At 61.6% G+C, this 13,224-nt stretch overlaps 1 protein-coding gene across 1 annotated transcript in view; it reads right to left on the reverse strand.

The window, feature by feature from the left end:
- Positions 1–11,435, reverse strand: part of hmgcs1 (3-hydroxy-3-methylglutaryl-CoA synthase 1 (soluble)) — a 73,644-nt gene extending 62,209 nt beyond the window's left edge. Inside the window, exon 1 of the mRNA XM_087974778.1 lies at positions 11,260–11,435. The gene's annotated coding sequence lies outside the window, so the exon portion shown is untranslated. The remainder of the gene's footprint in view (positions 1–11,259) is intronic.
- Between the last annotated feature and the right edge of the window lie 1,789 nt (positions 11,436–13,224).

A 13,224-nucleotide genomic window follows, 5' to 3' on the forward strand; every position in this document is an offset into this window, starting at 1 on the left:
CTCATTCCCCCTTCTCTCTCTCTCTCTCCCTTCTGTGCCCCCTCCTCACTCCCCCTTCTCTCTCCCTCCCACCTTTGCCCCCTCCTCATTCCCCCTTCTCTCTCTCTCCCACCTGTGCCCCCTCCTCACTCCCCCTTCTCTCTCTCCCACCTGTGCCCCCTCCTCACTCCCCCTTCTCTCTCTCCCTCCCACCTGTGCCCCCTCCTCACTCCCCCTTCTCTCTCTCCCTCCCACCTGTGCCCCCTCCTCACTCCCCCTTCTCTCTCTCTCGCTCTCCCTCCCACCTGTGCCCCCTCCTCACTCCCCCTTCTCTCTCTCTCCCTCCCATGCCACCTCCTCACTCCCCCTTCTCTCTCTCCCTCCCACCTGTGCCCCCTCCTCACTCCCCCTTCTCTCTCTCTCTCCCTCCTGCGCCCCCTCCACACTCCCCCTTCTCTCTCTCTCTCTCTCTCCCTCCCACCTGTGCCCCCTCCGCACTCCCCCTTCTCTCTCCCTCCCACCTGTGCCCCCTCCTCACGCCCCCTTCTCTCCCTCCCACCTGTGCCCCTTCCTCACTCCCCCTTCTCTCTCCCTCCCACCCACCTGCACCCCCTCTTCACTCCCCTTTCTCTCCCTCTCCCTCCCGTGCCCCCTCCTCACTCCCCCTTCTCTCTCCCTCCCACCGTGCCCCCTCCTCATTCCCCCTTCTCTCTCCCTCCCACCTGTGCCCCCTCCTCATTTCCCCTTCTCTCTCCCTCCCACCTGTGCCCCCTCCTCATTTCCCCTTCTCTCTCTCTCTCCCTCCTGTGCCCCCTCCTCACTCCCCCTTCTCTCTCTCTCTCCCTCCTGTGCCCCCTCCTCACTCCCCCTTCTCTCTCCCTCCCACCTGTGCCCCCTCCTCACTCCCCCTTCTCTCTCCCTCCCACCTGTGCCCCCTCCTCACTCCTTCTCTCTCTCTCTCTCCCTCCCACCTGTGCCCCCTCCTCACTCCCCCTTCTCTCTCTCTCTCTCCCTCCCATGCCACCTCCTCACTCCCCCTTCTCTCTCTCCCTCCCACCTGTGCCCCCTCCTCACTCCCCCTTCTCTCTCTCTCTCCCTCCTGTGCCCCCTCCTCATTCCCACTTCTCTCTCTCCCACCTGTGCCCCCTCCTCACTCCCCCTTCTCTCTCTCTCTCTCCCTCCCACCTGTGCCCCCTCCTCACTCCCCCTTCTCTCTCTCTCTCCCTCCTGTGCCCCCTCCTCACTCCCCCTTCTCTCTCTCTCTCTCCCTTCTGTGCCCCCTCCTCACTCCCCCTTCTCTCTCTCTCTCTCCCTCCTGTGCCCCCTCCTCACTCCCCCTTCTCTCTCATTCCCACCTGTGCCCCCTCCTCACTCCCCCTTCTCTCTCATTCCCACCTGTGCCCCCTCCTCATTCCCCCTTCTCTCTCATTCCCACCTGTGCCCCCTCCTCATTCCCCCTTCTCTCTCTCTCCCTCCTGTGCCCGTTCCTCACTCCCCCTTCTCTCTCTCTCTCTCCCTCCCTCCCGTGCCCCCTCCTCACTCCCCCTTCTCTCTCTCCCTCCCATGCCACCTCCACACTCCCCCTTCTTTCTCTCTCTCCCTCCCGTGCCCCCTCCTCACTCCCCCTTCTTTCTCTCTCTCCCTCCCGTGCCCCCTCCTCACTCCCCCTTCTCTCTCCCTCCCACCTGTGCCCCCTCCTCATTCCCCCTTCCCTCTCCCTCTCCCTTCTGTGCCCCCTCCTCACTCCCCCTTCTCTCTCCCTCCCACCTGTGCCCCCTCCTCATTCCCCCTTCTCTCTCTCTCTCCCTCCTCTGCCCCCTCCTCACTCCCCCTTCTCTCTCTCTCTCCCTTCTGTGCCCCCTCCTCACTCCCCCTTCTCTCTCTCTCTCCCTTCTGTGCCCCCTCCTCACTCCCCCTTCTCTCTCTCTCTCCCTCCTGTGCCACCTCCTCACTCCCCCTTCTCTCTCATTCCCACCTGTGCCCCCTCCTCACTCCCCCTTCTCTCTCATTCCCACCTGTGCCCCCTCCTCATTCCCCCTTCTCTCTCATTCCCACCTGTGCCCCCTCCTCATTCCCCCTTCTCTCTCTCTCCCTCCTGTGCCCGTTCCTCACTCCCCCTTCTCTCTCTCTCTCCCTCCCTCCCGTGCCCCCTCCTCACTCCCCCTTCTCTCTCTCCCTCCCATGCCACCTCCTCACTCCCCCTTCTTTCTCTCTCTCCCTCCCGTGCCCCCTCCTCACTCCCCCTTCTTTCTCTCTCTCCCTCCTGTGCCCCCTCCTCACTCCCCCTTCTCTCTCCCTCCCACCTGTGCCCCCTCCTCATTCCCCCTTCTCTCTCTCTCTCCCACCTGTGCCCCCTCCTCACTCCCCCTTCTCTCTCCCTCCCACCTGTGCCCCCTCCTCATTCCCCCTTCCCTCTCCCTCTCCCTTCTGTGCCCCCTCCTCACTCCCCCTTCTCTCTCCCTCCCACCTGTGCCCCCTCCTCATTCCCCCTTCTCTCTCTCTCTCCCTCCTGTGCCCCCTCCTCACTCCCCCTTCTCTCTCTCTCTCCCTTCTGTGCCCCCTCCTCACTCCCCCTTCTCTCTCTCTCTCCCTTCTGTGCCCCCTCCTCACTCCCCCTTCTCTCTCTCTCTCCCTCCTGTGCCACCTCCTCACTCCCCCTTCTCTCTCATTCCCACCTGTGCCCCCTCCTCACTCCCCCTTCTCTCTCATTCCCACCTGTGCCCCCTCCTCATTCCCCCTTCTCTCTCATTCCCACCTGTGCCCCCTCCTCATTCCCCCTTCTCTCTCTCTCCCTCCTGTGCCCGTTCCTCACTCCCCCTTCTCTCTCTCTCTCCCTCCCTCCCGTGCCCCCTCCTCACTCCCCCTTCTCTCTCTCCCTCCCATGCCACCTCCTCACTCCCCCTTCTTTCTCTCTCTCCCTCCCGTGCCCCCTCCTCACTCCCCCTTCTTTCTCTCTCTCCCTCCTGTGCCCCCTCCTCACTCCCCCTTCTCTCTCCCTCCCACCTGTGCCCCCTCCTCATTCCCCCTTCTCTCTCTCTCTCCCTTCTGTGCCCCCTCCTCACTCCCCCTTCTCTCTCCCTCCCACCTGTGCCCCCTCCTCATTCCCCCTTCTCTCTCTCTCTCCCTCCTGTGCCCCCTCCTCACTCCCCCTTCTCTCTCTCCCACCTGTGCCCCCTCCTCACTCCCACTTCTCTCTCTCCCTCCCACCTGTGCCCCCTCCTCACTCCCCCTTCTCTCTCTCTCTCTCTCCCTCCCACCTGTGCCCCCTCCTCACTCCCCCTTCTCTCTCTCTCCCTCCCATGCCACCTCCTCACTCCCCCTTCTCTCTCTCCCTCCCACCTGTGCCCCCTCCTCACTCCCCCTTCTCTCTCTCTCTCCCTCCTGTGCCCCCTCCTCACTCCCCCTTCTCTCTCTCCCTCCCACCTGTGCCCCCTCCTCACTCCCCCTTCTCTCCCTCTCCCTCCCGTGCCCCCTCCTCACTCCCCCTTCTCTCCCTCTCCCTCCCGTGCCCCCTCCTCACTCCCCATTCTCTCTCCCTCCCACCTGTGCCCCCTCCTCATTCCCCCTTCTCTCTCCCTCCCACCTGTGCCCCCTCCTCATTCCCCCTTCCCTCTCTCTCTCTCCCTCCTGTGCCCCCTCCTCACTCCCCCTTCTCTCTCCCTCCCACCTGTGCCCCCTCCTCATTCCCCCTTCTCTCTCTCTCTCCCTCCTGTGCCCCCTCCTCACTCCCCCTTCTCTCTCTCCCACCTGTGCCCCCTCCTCACTCCCCCTCCCACCTGTGCCCCCTCCTCACTCCCCCTTCTCTCTCTCTCCCTCCCACCTGTGCCCCCTCCTCACTCCCCCTTCTCTCTCTCTCTCCCTCCCATGCCACCTCCTCACTCCCCCTTCTCTCTCTCCCTCCCACCTGTGCCCCCTCCTCACTCCCCCTTCTCTCTCTCTCTCTCCCTCCTGTGCCCCCTCCTCACTCCCCCTTCTCTCTCTCCCACCTGTGCCCCCTCCTCACTCCCCCTTCTCTCTCTCTCTCTCTCCCTCCCACCTGTGCCCCCTCCTCACTCCCCCTTCTCTCTCTCTCTCCCTCCTGTGCCCCCTCCTCACTCCCCCTTCTCTCTCTCTCTCTCCCTTCTGTGCCCCCTCCTCACTCCCCCTTCTCTCTCTCTCTCCCTCCTGTGCCCCCTCCTCACTCCCCCTTCTCTCTCATTCCCACCTGTGCCCCCTCCTCACTCCCCCTTCTCTCTCATTCCCACCTGTGCCCCCTCCTCATTCCCCCTTCTCTCTCATTCCCACCTGTGCCCCCTCCTCACTCCCCCTTCTCTCTCTCCCTCCCATGCCACCTCCTCACTCTCCCTTCTTTCTCTCTCTCCCTCCCGTGCCCCCTCCTCACTCCCCCTTCTTTCTCTCTCTCCCTCCCGTGCCCCCTCCTCACTCCCCCTTCTCTCTCCCTCCCACCTGTGCCCCCTCCACATTCCCCCTTCTCTCTCTCTCTCCCTTCTGTGCCCCCTCCTCACTCCCCCTTCTCTCTCCCTCCCACCTGTGCCCCCTCCTCATTCCCCCTTCTCTCTCTCTCCCTCCTGTGCCCCCTCCTCACTCCCCCTTCTCTCTCTCCCACCTGTGCCCCCTCCTCACTCCCCCTTCTCTCTCTCCCACCTGTGCCCCCTCCTCACTCCCCCTTCTCTCTCTCCCTCCCACCTGTGCCCCCTCCTCACTCCCCCTTCTCTCTCTCCCTCCCACCTGTGCCCCCTCCTCACTCCCCCTTCTCTCTCTCCCTCCCACCTGTGCCCCCTCCTCACTCCCCCTTCTCTCTCTCCCTCCCACCTGTGCCCCCTCCTCACTCCCCCTTCTCTCTCTCTCTCTCTCTCCCTCCCACCTGTGCCCCCTCCTCACTCCCCCTTCTCTCTCTCTCTCTCTCTCTCCCTCCCACCTGTGCCCCCTCCTCACTCCCCCTTCTCTCTCTCTCTCTCTCTCTCTCCCTCCCACCTGTGCCCCCTCCTCACTCCCCCTTCTCTCTCTCCCTCCCACCTGTGCCCCCTCCTCACTCCCCCTTCTCTCTCTCTCTCCCTCCTGTGCCCCCTCCTCACTCCCCCTTCTCTCTCTCTCTCCCTCCTGTGCCCCCTCCTCACTCCCCCTTCTTTCTCTCCCTCCCACCTGTGCCCCCTCCTCACTCCCCCTTCTCTCCCTCCCACCTGTGCCCCTTCCTCACTCCCCCTTCTCTCCCTCCCACCTGTGCCCCTTCCTCACTCCCCCTTCTCTCCCTCCCACCTGTGCCCCTTCCTCACTCCCCCTTCTCTCCCTCCCACCTGTGCCCCTTCCACACTCCCCCTTCTCTCTCCCTCCCACCCACCTGTGCCCCCTCCTCACTCCCCCTTCTCTCCCTCTCCCTCCCGTGCCCCCTCCTCACTCCCCCTTCTCTCTCCCTCCCACCTGTGCCCCCTCCTCATTCCCCCTTCTCTCTCCCTCCCACCTGTGCCCCCTCCTCATTCCCCCTTCTCTCTCTCTCTCCCTCCTGTGCCCCCTCCTCACTCCCCCTTCTCTCTCTCTCCCTCCTGTGCCCCCTCCTCACTCCCCCTTCTCTCTCTCCCTCCCACCTGTGCCCCCTCCTCACTCCCCCTTCTCTCTCTCTCCCTCCCACCTACTCCCCCTCCTCACTCCCCCTTCTCTCTCTCTCCCTCCCTCCTGTGCCCCCTCCTCACTCCCCCTTCTCTCTCTCTCCCTCCCTCCTGTGCCCCCTCCTCACTCCTCCTTCTCTCTCTCCCTCCCTCCCGTGCCCTCTCCTCACTCCCCCTTCTCTCTCTCTCCCTCCCTCCCACCTACTCCCCCTCCTCACTCCCCCTTCTCTCTCTCTCCCTCCCTCCTGTGCCCCCTCCTCACTCCCCCTTCTCTCTCTCTCCCTCCCTCCTGTGCCCCCTCCTCACTCCCCCTTCTCTCTCTCTCTCCCTCCTGTGCCCCCTCCTCACTCCCCCTTCTTTCTCTCCCTCCCACCTGTGCCACCTCCTCACTCCCCCTTCTCTCCCTCCCACCTGTGCCCCTTCCTCACTCCCCCTTCTCTCCCTCCCACCTGTGCCCCTTCCTCACTCCCCCTTCTCTCCCTCCCACCTGTGCCCCTTCCTCACTCCCCCTTCTCTCTCTCCCACCTGTGCCCCCTCCTCACTCCCCCTTCTCTCTCTCCCTCCCACCTGTGCCCCCTCCTCACTCCCCCTTCTCTCTCTCCCTCCCACCTGTGCCCCCTCCTCACTCCCCCTTCTCTCTCTCCCTCCCACCTGTGCCCCCTCCTCACTCCCCCTTCTCTCTCTCCCTCCCACCTGTGCCCCCTCCTCACTCCCCCTTCTCTCTCTCTCTCTCTCTCCCTCCCACCTGTGCCCCCTCCTCACTCCCCCTTCTCTCTCTTTCTCTCTCTCTCCCTCCCACCTGTGCCCCCTCCTCACTCCCCCTTCTCTCTCTCTCTCTCTCTCTCTCTCTCCCTCCCACCTGTGCCCCCTCCTCACTCCCCCTTCTCTCTCTCCCTCCCACCTGTGCCCCCTCCTCACTCCCCCTTCTCTCTCTCTCTCCCTCCTGTGCCCCCTCCTCACTCCCCCTTCTCTCTCTCTCTCCCTCCTGTGCCCCCTCCTCACTCCCCCTTCTTTCTCTCCCTCCCACCTGTGCCCCCTCCTCACTCCCCCTTCTCTCCCTCCCACCTGTGCCCCTTCCTCACTCCCCCTTCTCTCCCTCCCACCTGTGCCCCTTCCTCACTCCCCCTTCTCTCCCTCCCACCTGTGCCCCTTCCTCACTCCCCCTTCTCTCCCTCCCACCTGTGCCCCTTCCTCACTCCCCCTTCTCTCTCCCTCCCACCCACCTGTGCCCCCTCCTCACTCCCCCTTCTCTCCCTCTCCCTCCCGTGCCCCCTCCTCACTCCCCCTTCTCTCTCCCTCCCACCTGTGCCCCCTCCTCATTCCCCCTTCTCTCTCCCTCCCACCTGTGCCCCCTCCTCATTCCCCCTTCTCTCTCTCTCTCCCTCCTGTGCCCCCTCCTCACTCCCCCTTCTCTCTCTCTCCCTCCTGTGCCCCCTCCTCACTCCCCCTTCTCTCTCTCCCACCTGTGCCCCCTCCTCACTCCCTCCCACCTGTGCCCCCTCCTCACTCCCCCTTCTCTCTCTCTCCCTCCCACCTGTGCCCCCTCCTCACTCCCCCTTCTCTCTCTCTCCCTCCCTCCCACCTACTCCCCCTCCTCACTCCCCCTTCTCTCTCTCTCCCTCCCTCCTGTGCCCCCTCCTCACTCCCCCTTCTCTCTCTCTCCCTCCCTCCTGTGCCCCCTCCTCACTCCTCCTTCTCTCTCTCCCTCCCTCCCGTGCCCTCTCCTCACTCCCCCTTCTCTCTCTCTCCCTCCCTCCCACCTACTCCCCCTCCTCACTCCCCCTTCTCTCTCTCTCCCTCCCTCCTGTGCCCCCTCCTCACTCCCCCTTCTCTCTCTCTCCCTCCCTCCTGTGCCCCCTCCTCACTCCCCCTTCTCTCTCTCTCCCTCCCTCCCACCTACTCCCCCTTCTCTCTCTCTCCCTCCCTCCCACCTACTCCCCCTCCTCACTCCCCCTTCTCTCTCTCTCCCTCCCTCCCACCTACTCCCCCTCCTCACTCCCCCTTCTCTCTCTCTCCCTCCCTCCCACCTACTCCCCCTCCTCACTCCCCCTTCTCTCTCTCTCCCTCCCTCCCACCTACTCCCCCTCCTCACTCCCCCTTCTCTCTCTCTCTCTCTCCCTCCCACCTACTCCCCCTCCTCACTCCCCCTTCTCTCTCTCTCCCTCCCTCCCACCTACTCCCCCTTCTCTCTCTCTCCCTCCCTCCCACCTACTCCCCCTCCTCTCTCTCTCCCTCCCTCCCACCCGTGCCCCCTCCTCACTCCCCCTTCTCTCTCTCTCCCTCCTGTGCCCCCTCCTCACTCCCCCTTCTCTCTCTCCCTCCCACCTGTGCCCCCTCCTCACTCCCCCTTCTCTCTCTCCCTCCCACCTGTGCCCCCTCCTCACTCCCCCTTCTCTCTCTCTCTCCCTCCTGTGCCCCCTCCTCACTCCCCCTTCTTTCTCTCCCTCCCACCTGTGCCCCCTCCTCACTCCCCCTTCTCTCCCTCCCACCTGTGCCCCTTCCTCACTCCCCCTTCTCTCCCTCCCACCTGTGCCCCTTCCTCACTCCCCCTTCTCTCCCTCCCACCTGTGCCCCTTCCTCACTCCCCCTTCTCTCTCCCTCCCACCCACCTGTGCCCCCTCCTCACTCCCCCTTCTCTCCCTCTCCCTCCCGTGCCCCCTCCTCACTCCCCCTTCTCTCTCCCTCCCACCTGTGCCCCCTCCTCATTCCCCCTTCTCTCTCCCTCCCACCTGTGCCCCCTCCTCATTCCCCCTTCTCTCTCTCTCTCCCTCCTGTGCCCCCTCCTCACTCCCCCTTCTCTCTCTCTCCCTCCTGTGCCCCCTCCTCACTCCCCCTTCTCTCTCTCCCACCTGTGCCCCCTCCTCACTCCCCCTTCTCTCTCTCCCTCCCACCTGTGCCCCCTCCTCACTCCCCCTTCTCTCTCTCCCTCCCACCTGTGCCCCCTCCTCACTCCCCCTTCTCACTCCCCCTTCTCTCTCTCTCCCTCCCTCCCACCTACTCCCCCTCCTCACTCCCCCTTCTCTCTCTCTCTCTCTCCCTCCCACCTACTCCCCCTCCTCACTCCCCCTTCTCTCTCTCTCCCTCCCTCCCACCTACTCCCCCTTCTCTCTCTCTCCCTCCCTCCCACCTACTCCCCCTCCTCTCTCTCTCCCTCCCTCCCACCCGTGCCCCCTCCTCACTTCCCCTTCTCTCTCTCTCCCTCCTGTGCCCCCTCCTCACTCCCCCTTCTCTCTCTCCCTCCCACCTGTGCCCCCTCCTCACTCCCCCTTCTCTCTCTCCCTCCCACCTGTGCCCCCTCCTCACTCCCCCTTCTCTCTCTCTCTCCCTCCTGTGCCCCCTCCTCACTCCCCCTTCTTTCTCTCCCTCCCACCTGTGCCCCCTCCTCACTCCCCCTTCTCTCCCTCCCACCTGTGCCCCTTCCTCACTCCCCCTTCTCTCCCTCCCACCTGTGCCCCTTCCTCACTCCCCCTTCTCTCCCTCCCACCTGTGCCCCTTCCTCACTCCCCCTTCTCTCTCCCTCCCACCCACCTGTGCCCCCTCCTCACTCCCCCTTCTCTCCCTCTCCCTCCCGTGCCCCCTCCTCACTCCCCCTTCTCTCTCCCTCCCACCTGTGCCCCCTCCTCATTCCCCCTTCTCTCTCCCTCCCACCTGTGCCCCCTCCTCATTCCCCCTTCTCTCTCTCTCTCCCTCCTGTGCCCCCTCCTCACTCCCCCTTCTCTCTCTCTCCCTCCTGTGCCCCCTCCTCACTCCCCCTTCTCTCTCTCCCACCTGTGCCCCCTCCTCACTCCCCCTTCTCTCTCTCCCTCCCACCTGTGCCCCCTCCTCACTCCCCCTTCTCTCTCTCTCCCTCCCACCTGTGCCCCCTCCTCACTCCCCCTTCTCACTCCCCCTTCTCTCTCTCTCCCTCCCTCCCACCTACTCCCCCTCCTCACTCCCCCTTCTCTCTCTCTCCCTCCCTCCTGTGCCCCCTCCTCACTCCCCCTTCTCTCTCTCTCCCTCCCTCCTGTGCCCCCTCCTCACTCCTCCTTCTCTCTCTCCCTCCCTCCCGTGCCCTCTCCTCACTCCCCCTTCTCTCTCTCTCCCTCCCTCCCACCTACTCCCCCTCCTCACTCCCCCTTCTCTCTCTCTCCCTCCCTCCTGTGCCCCCTCCTCACTCCCCCTTCTCTCTCTCTCCCTCCCTCCTGTGCCCCCTCCTCACTCCCCCTTCTCTCTCTCTCCCTCCCTCCCACCTACTCCCCCTCCTCACTCCCCCTTCTCTCTCTCTCCCTCCCTCCCACCTACTCCCCCTCCTCACTCCCCCTTCTCTCTCTCTCCCTCCCTCCCACCTACTCCCCCTCCCTCCCACCTACTCCACCTCCTCACTCCCCCTTCTCTCTCTCCCTCCCTCCCACCTACTCCCCCTCCTCACTCCCCCTTCTCTCTCTCTCCCTCCCTCCCACCTACTCCCCCTCCTCTCTCTCTCCCTCCCTCCCACCTGTGCCCCCTCCTCACTCCCCCTTCTCTCTCTCTCCCTCCCTCCCACCTACTCCCCCTCCTCACTCCCCCTTCTCTCTCTCTCCCTCCCTCCTGTGCCCCCTCCTCACTCCCCCTTCTCTCTCTCTCCCTCCCTCCTGTGCCCCCTCCTCACTCCTCCTTCTCTCTCTCCCTCCCTCCCGTGCCCTCTCCTCACTCCCCCTTCTCTCTCTCTCCCTCCCTCCCACCTACTCCCCCTCCTCACTCCCCCTTCTCTCTCTCTCCCTCCCTCCTGTGCCCCCTCCTCACTCCCCCTTCTCTCTCTCTCCCTCCCTCCTGTGCCCCCTCCTCACTCCCCCTTCTCTCTCTCTCCCTCCCTCCTGTGCCCCCTCCTCACTCCCCCTTCTCTCTCTCTCCCTCCCTCCCACCTACTCCCCCTCCTCACTCCCCCTTCTCTCTCTCTCCCTCCCTCCCACCTACTCCCCCTCCTCACTCCCCCTTCTCTCTCTCTCCCTCCCTCCCACCTACTCCCCCTCCTCACTCCCCCTTCTCTCTCTCTCCCTCCCTCCCACCTACTCCCCCTCCTCACTCCCCCTTCTCTCTCTCCCTCCCTCCCACCTACTCCCCCTCCTCACTCCCCCTTCTCTCTCTCCCTCCCTCCCACCTACTCCCCCTCCTCTCTCTCTCCCTCCCTCCCTCCTGTGCCCCCTCCTCACTCCCCCTCCTCTCCCTCTCCCTCCTCACTCCCCCTCCTCTCCCTCCTCACTCCCCCTCCTCTCCCTCCCCCTCCTCTCCCTCCTCACTCCCCCTCCTCTCCCTCCCCCTCCTCTCCCTCTCCCTCCTCACTCCCCCTCCTCTCCCTCCCCCTCCTCTCCCTCCTCACTCCCCCTCCTCTCCCTCCCCCTCCTCTCCCTCCTCACTCCCCCTTCTCTCTCTCTCCCTCCCTCCTGTGCCCCCTCCTCACTCCCCCTTCTCTCTCTCTCTCTCCCTCCCACCTACTCCCCCTCCTCACTCCTCCTTCTCCCTCCCACCCGTGCCCCCTCCTCACTCCCCCTTCTCTCTCTCTCTCTCCCTCCCACCTGTGCCCCCTCCTCACTCCCCCTCCTCACTCCCCCTCCTCACTCCCCCTCCTCACTCCCCCTCCTCTCCCTCCTCACTCCCCCTCCTCACTCCCCCTTCTCTCTCCCCCCCTCCCCGGGTGTGGGGCCGCGTTGCCCCTGGTTACCTGGCCTGGCCGCCGCCTCTCCCCGGGAGCCTCCCCCTCTCCTGAGGAACCTCAGGCCGCTGCTCTCGGTAGATGAAGATGGTGGTGACTGTATTGAAGATTCGCGGTTGTGTTTTTTGTTGTTATTGCTGAGGGCGATGATAACCTAAAGGCGTCTCTATTCCCCTCGCGACCTCCGGCAGCGGGCGATGGGCGCCGCCATCTTGGACAGCAGCAGGAAGCCGCACTGCGCACGCGCTGCAATAGGGATCACCAGCATCTGTAAAATTAGCAAAATCAGCAAAAAACCTTCAAAAAATCATCAAAAGCAGCCAGGAAAAATCACTAAAAATCCGCAAAAGTACCAAAATCAGCCCCAAATCAACAACAAATCAGTAAAAGTAAGGAAAACGCACCAAATTCAGGAACAAAATTACCAAATGCAACAAAATCTAAAGCCGAACCAGTTTAAAAAAAAGACAATGGTTAAAAAAAACAGCATAATTGACCAAAATTAAGCTGCAGTGAATATTATGACAGAAATTGCCAATAAATAAATAAATTACAATAAAAACTCACCAAAATAGCTGGAAATAACTACCAACAAACTGCAACCATAAACAAGAAAGATCAAAAAGCTGGAAGAAGTTACAAAATTAAACAGCAAAATTGCAAAAAAATTACCAAAAATCAGCAGAATAGCCCAAATTAGCAAAAATATATTGAAGACATTGTGTACAATACCAAAAGTTAGCAAAAAATGTTAAAATAAACTGCCAGCATATAGGTGGAAAGAGGCAAGAGTCCGAGGCAGAGGTGAGTATTATGCCATCACCATGGAGAAGTTGCTAGAAAAACTGAAAGGTCTGAAAATGGATAAATCACTCGATGGACTATACCTCAGAACTCTGAAGGAGATAGCTGAACAGATAGTAGACATTAGCAAAGATCTTTCAGGAATCACCATAGTCAAAGAGGGACCCAAAGGACTGGAAAATTGTTAACATAACCCCCCATCTAAGAAGGGAGTAAGGCAAAAGATGGGAAATTACAGGCCGATTTGCTTGGCCTCAGTCATAGAGTCATTGAGTCATAGAGATTGGTAAGTATTGGAGCCCATTGTGAAGGATGACATTTCTGAATACTTGGAAGTGCATGGTAAAATAGAGCAAAGTTCAGCATGGTTTCATCAAGGTAAGGTCATGCCTGACAAATCTGTTAGAATTCTTTGATGAGGTAACAAGCAGGTTAGACCAAGGAGAGCCAAGGGATGTTATTACTTGGACGTCCAGAAGGCCTTTGACAAGGGAATATGAGCAGTTAAGGGCGAAATTAGAAAATAGAACCAAAAAAGTAATAATCCATAAAAGAGAGTATGGAAAGGGGCAAGAAACTAATTTCAAGTAAAGCACATGAGGGGACAACTATGAGAAGGGAAGCAGTCAATACAGGACTGGGGTGTGTTGTACTTAAATGCACTCAGTATGAATCAAGATAAATTAATTTGTCATAGAGTCCCTACAGTGTGGAAGCAGGCCACTGAGTCCACACTGACTCTTCAAACAGCAAGTCACCTCGACCCACCCTGTAGCAATTCGAATGAGGTCAGCCAGGTGGATCTCATAGAACATGAGTTCCCTGAGTGGGGCTGTTAGTCTGGTTCTATCAGAGAATCCTGGCTGACAGATAGAAACAGGAGTGACAGGGTTTCTACTGACTCTAGGAGCCGGCACTGAGCTAGCTAGGTTAGCGTCATGTACATTGCACGTGTAATAAAGGGTGACTTAATGGCGGTATACGTGCCTTCATGGAGTTATTTCATACACCCTACCCTATGGTGAAAAATGTGAACAAGTGCTTTGTGTCAGTCTTCATGGTGGAACACATGAGTGTCCCAAAAATTCAAGAGTCGGAGGCAGAGGTGAGTATAGTAGCCATCACCAAAGAGAAGTTGCTAGAAAAACTAAAAGGGCTGAAAGTCGATAA

Source organism: Chiloscyllium plagiosum, unplaced genomic scaffold, assembly GCF_037043375.1.
Source record: "Chiloscyllium plagiosum isolate Xiang-an unplaced genomic scaffold, Cpla_swu_hap1 HiC_scaffold_2, whole genome shotgun sequence".
Classification (NCBI taxonomy): Eukaryota; Metazoa; Chordata; class Chondrichthyes; order Orectolobiformes; family Hemiscylliidae; genus Chiloscyllium; species Chiloscyllium plagiosum.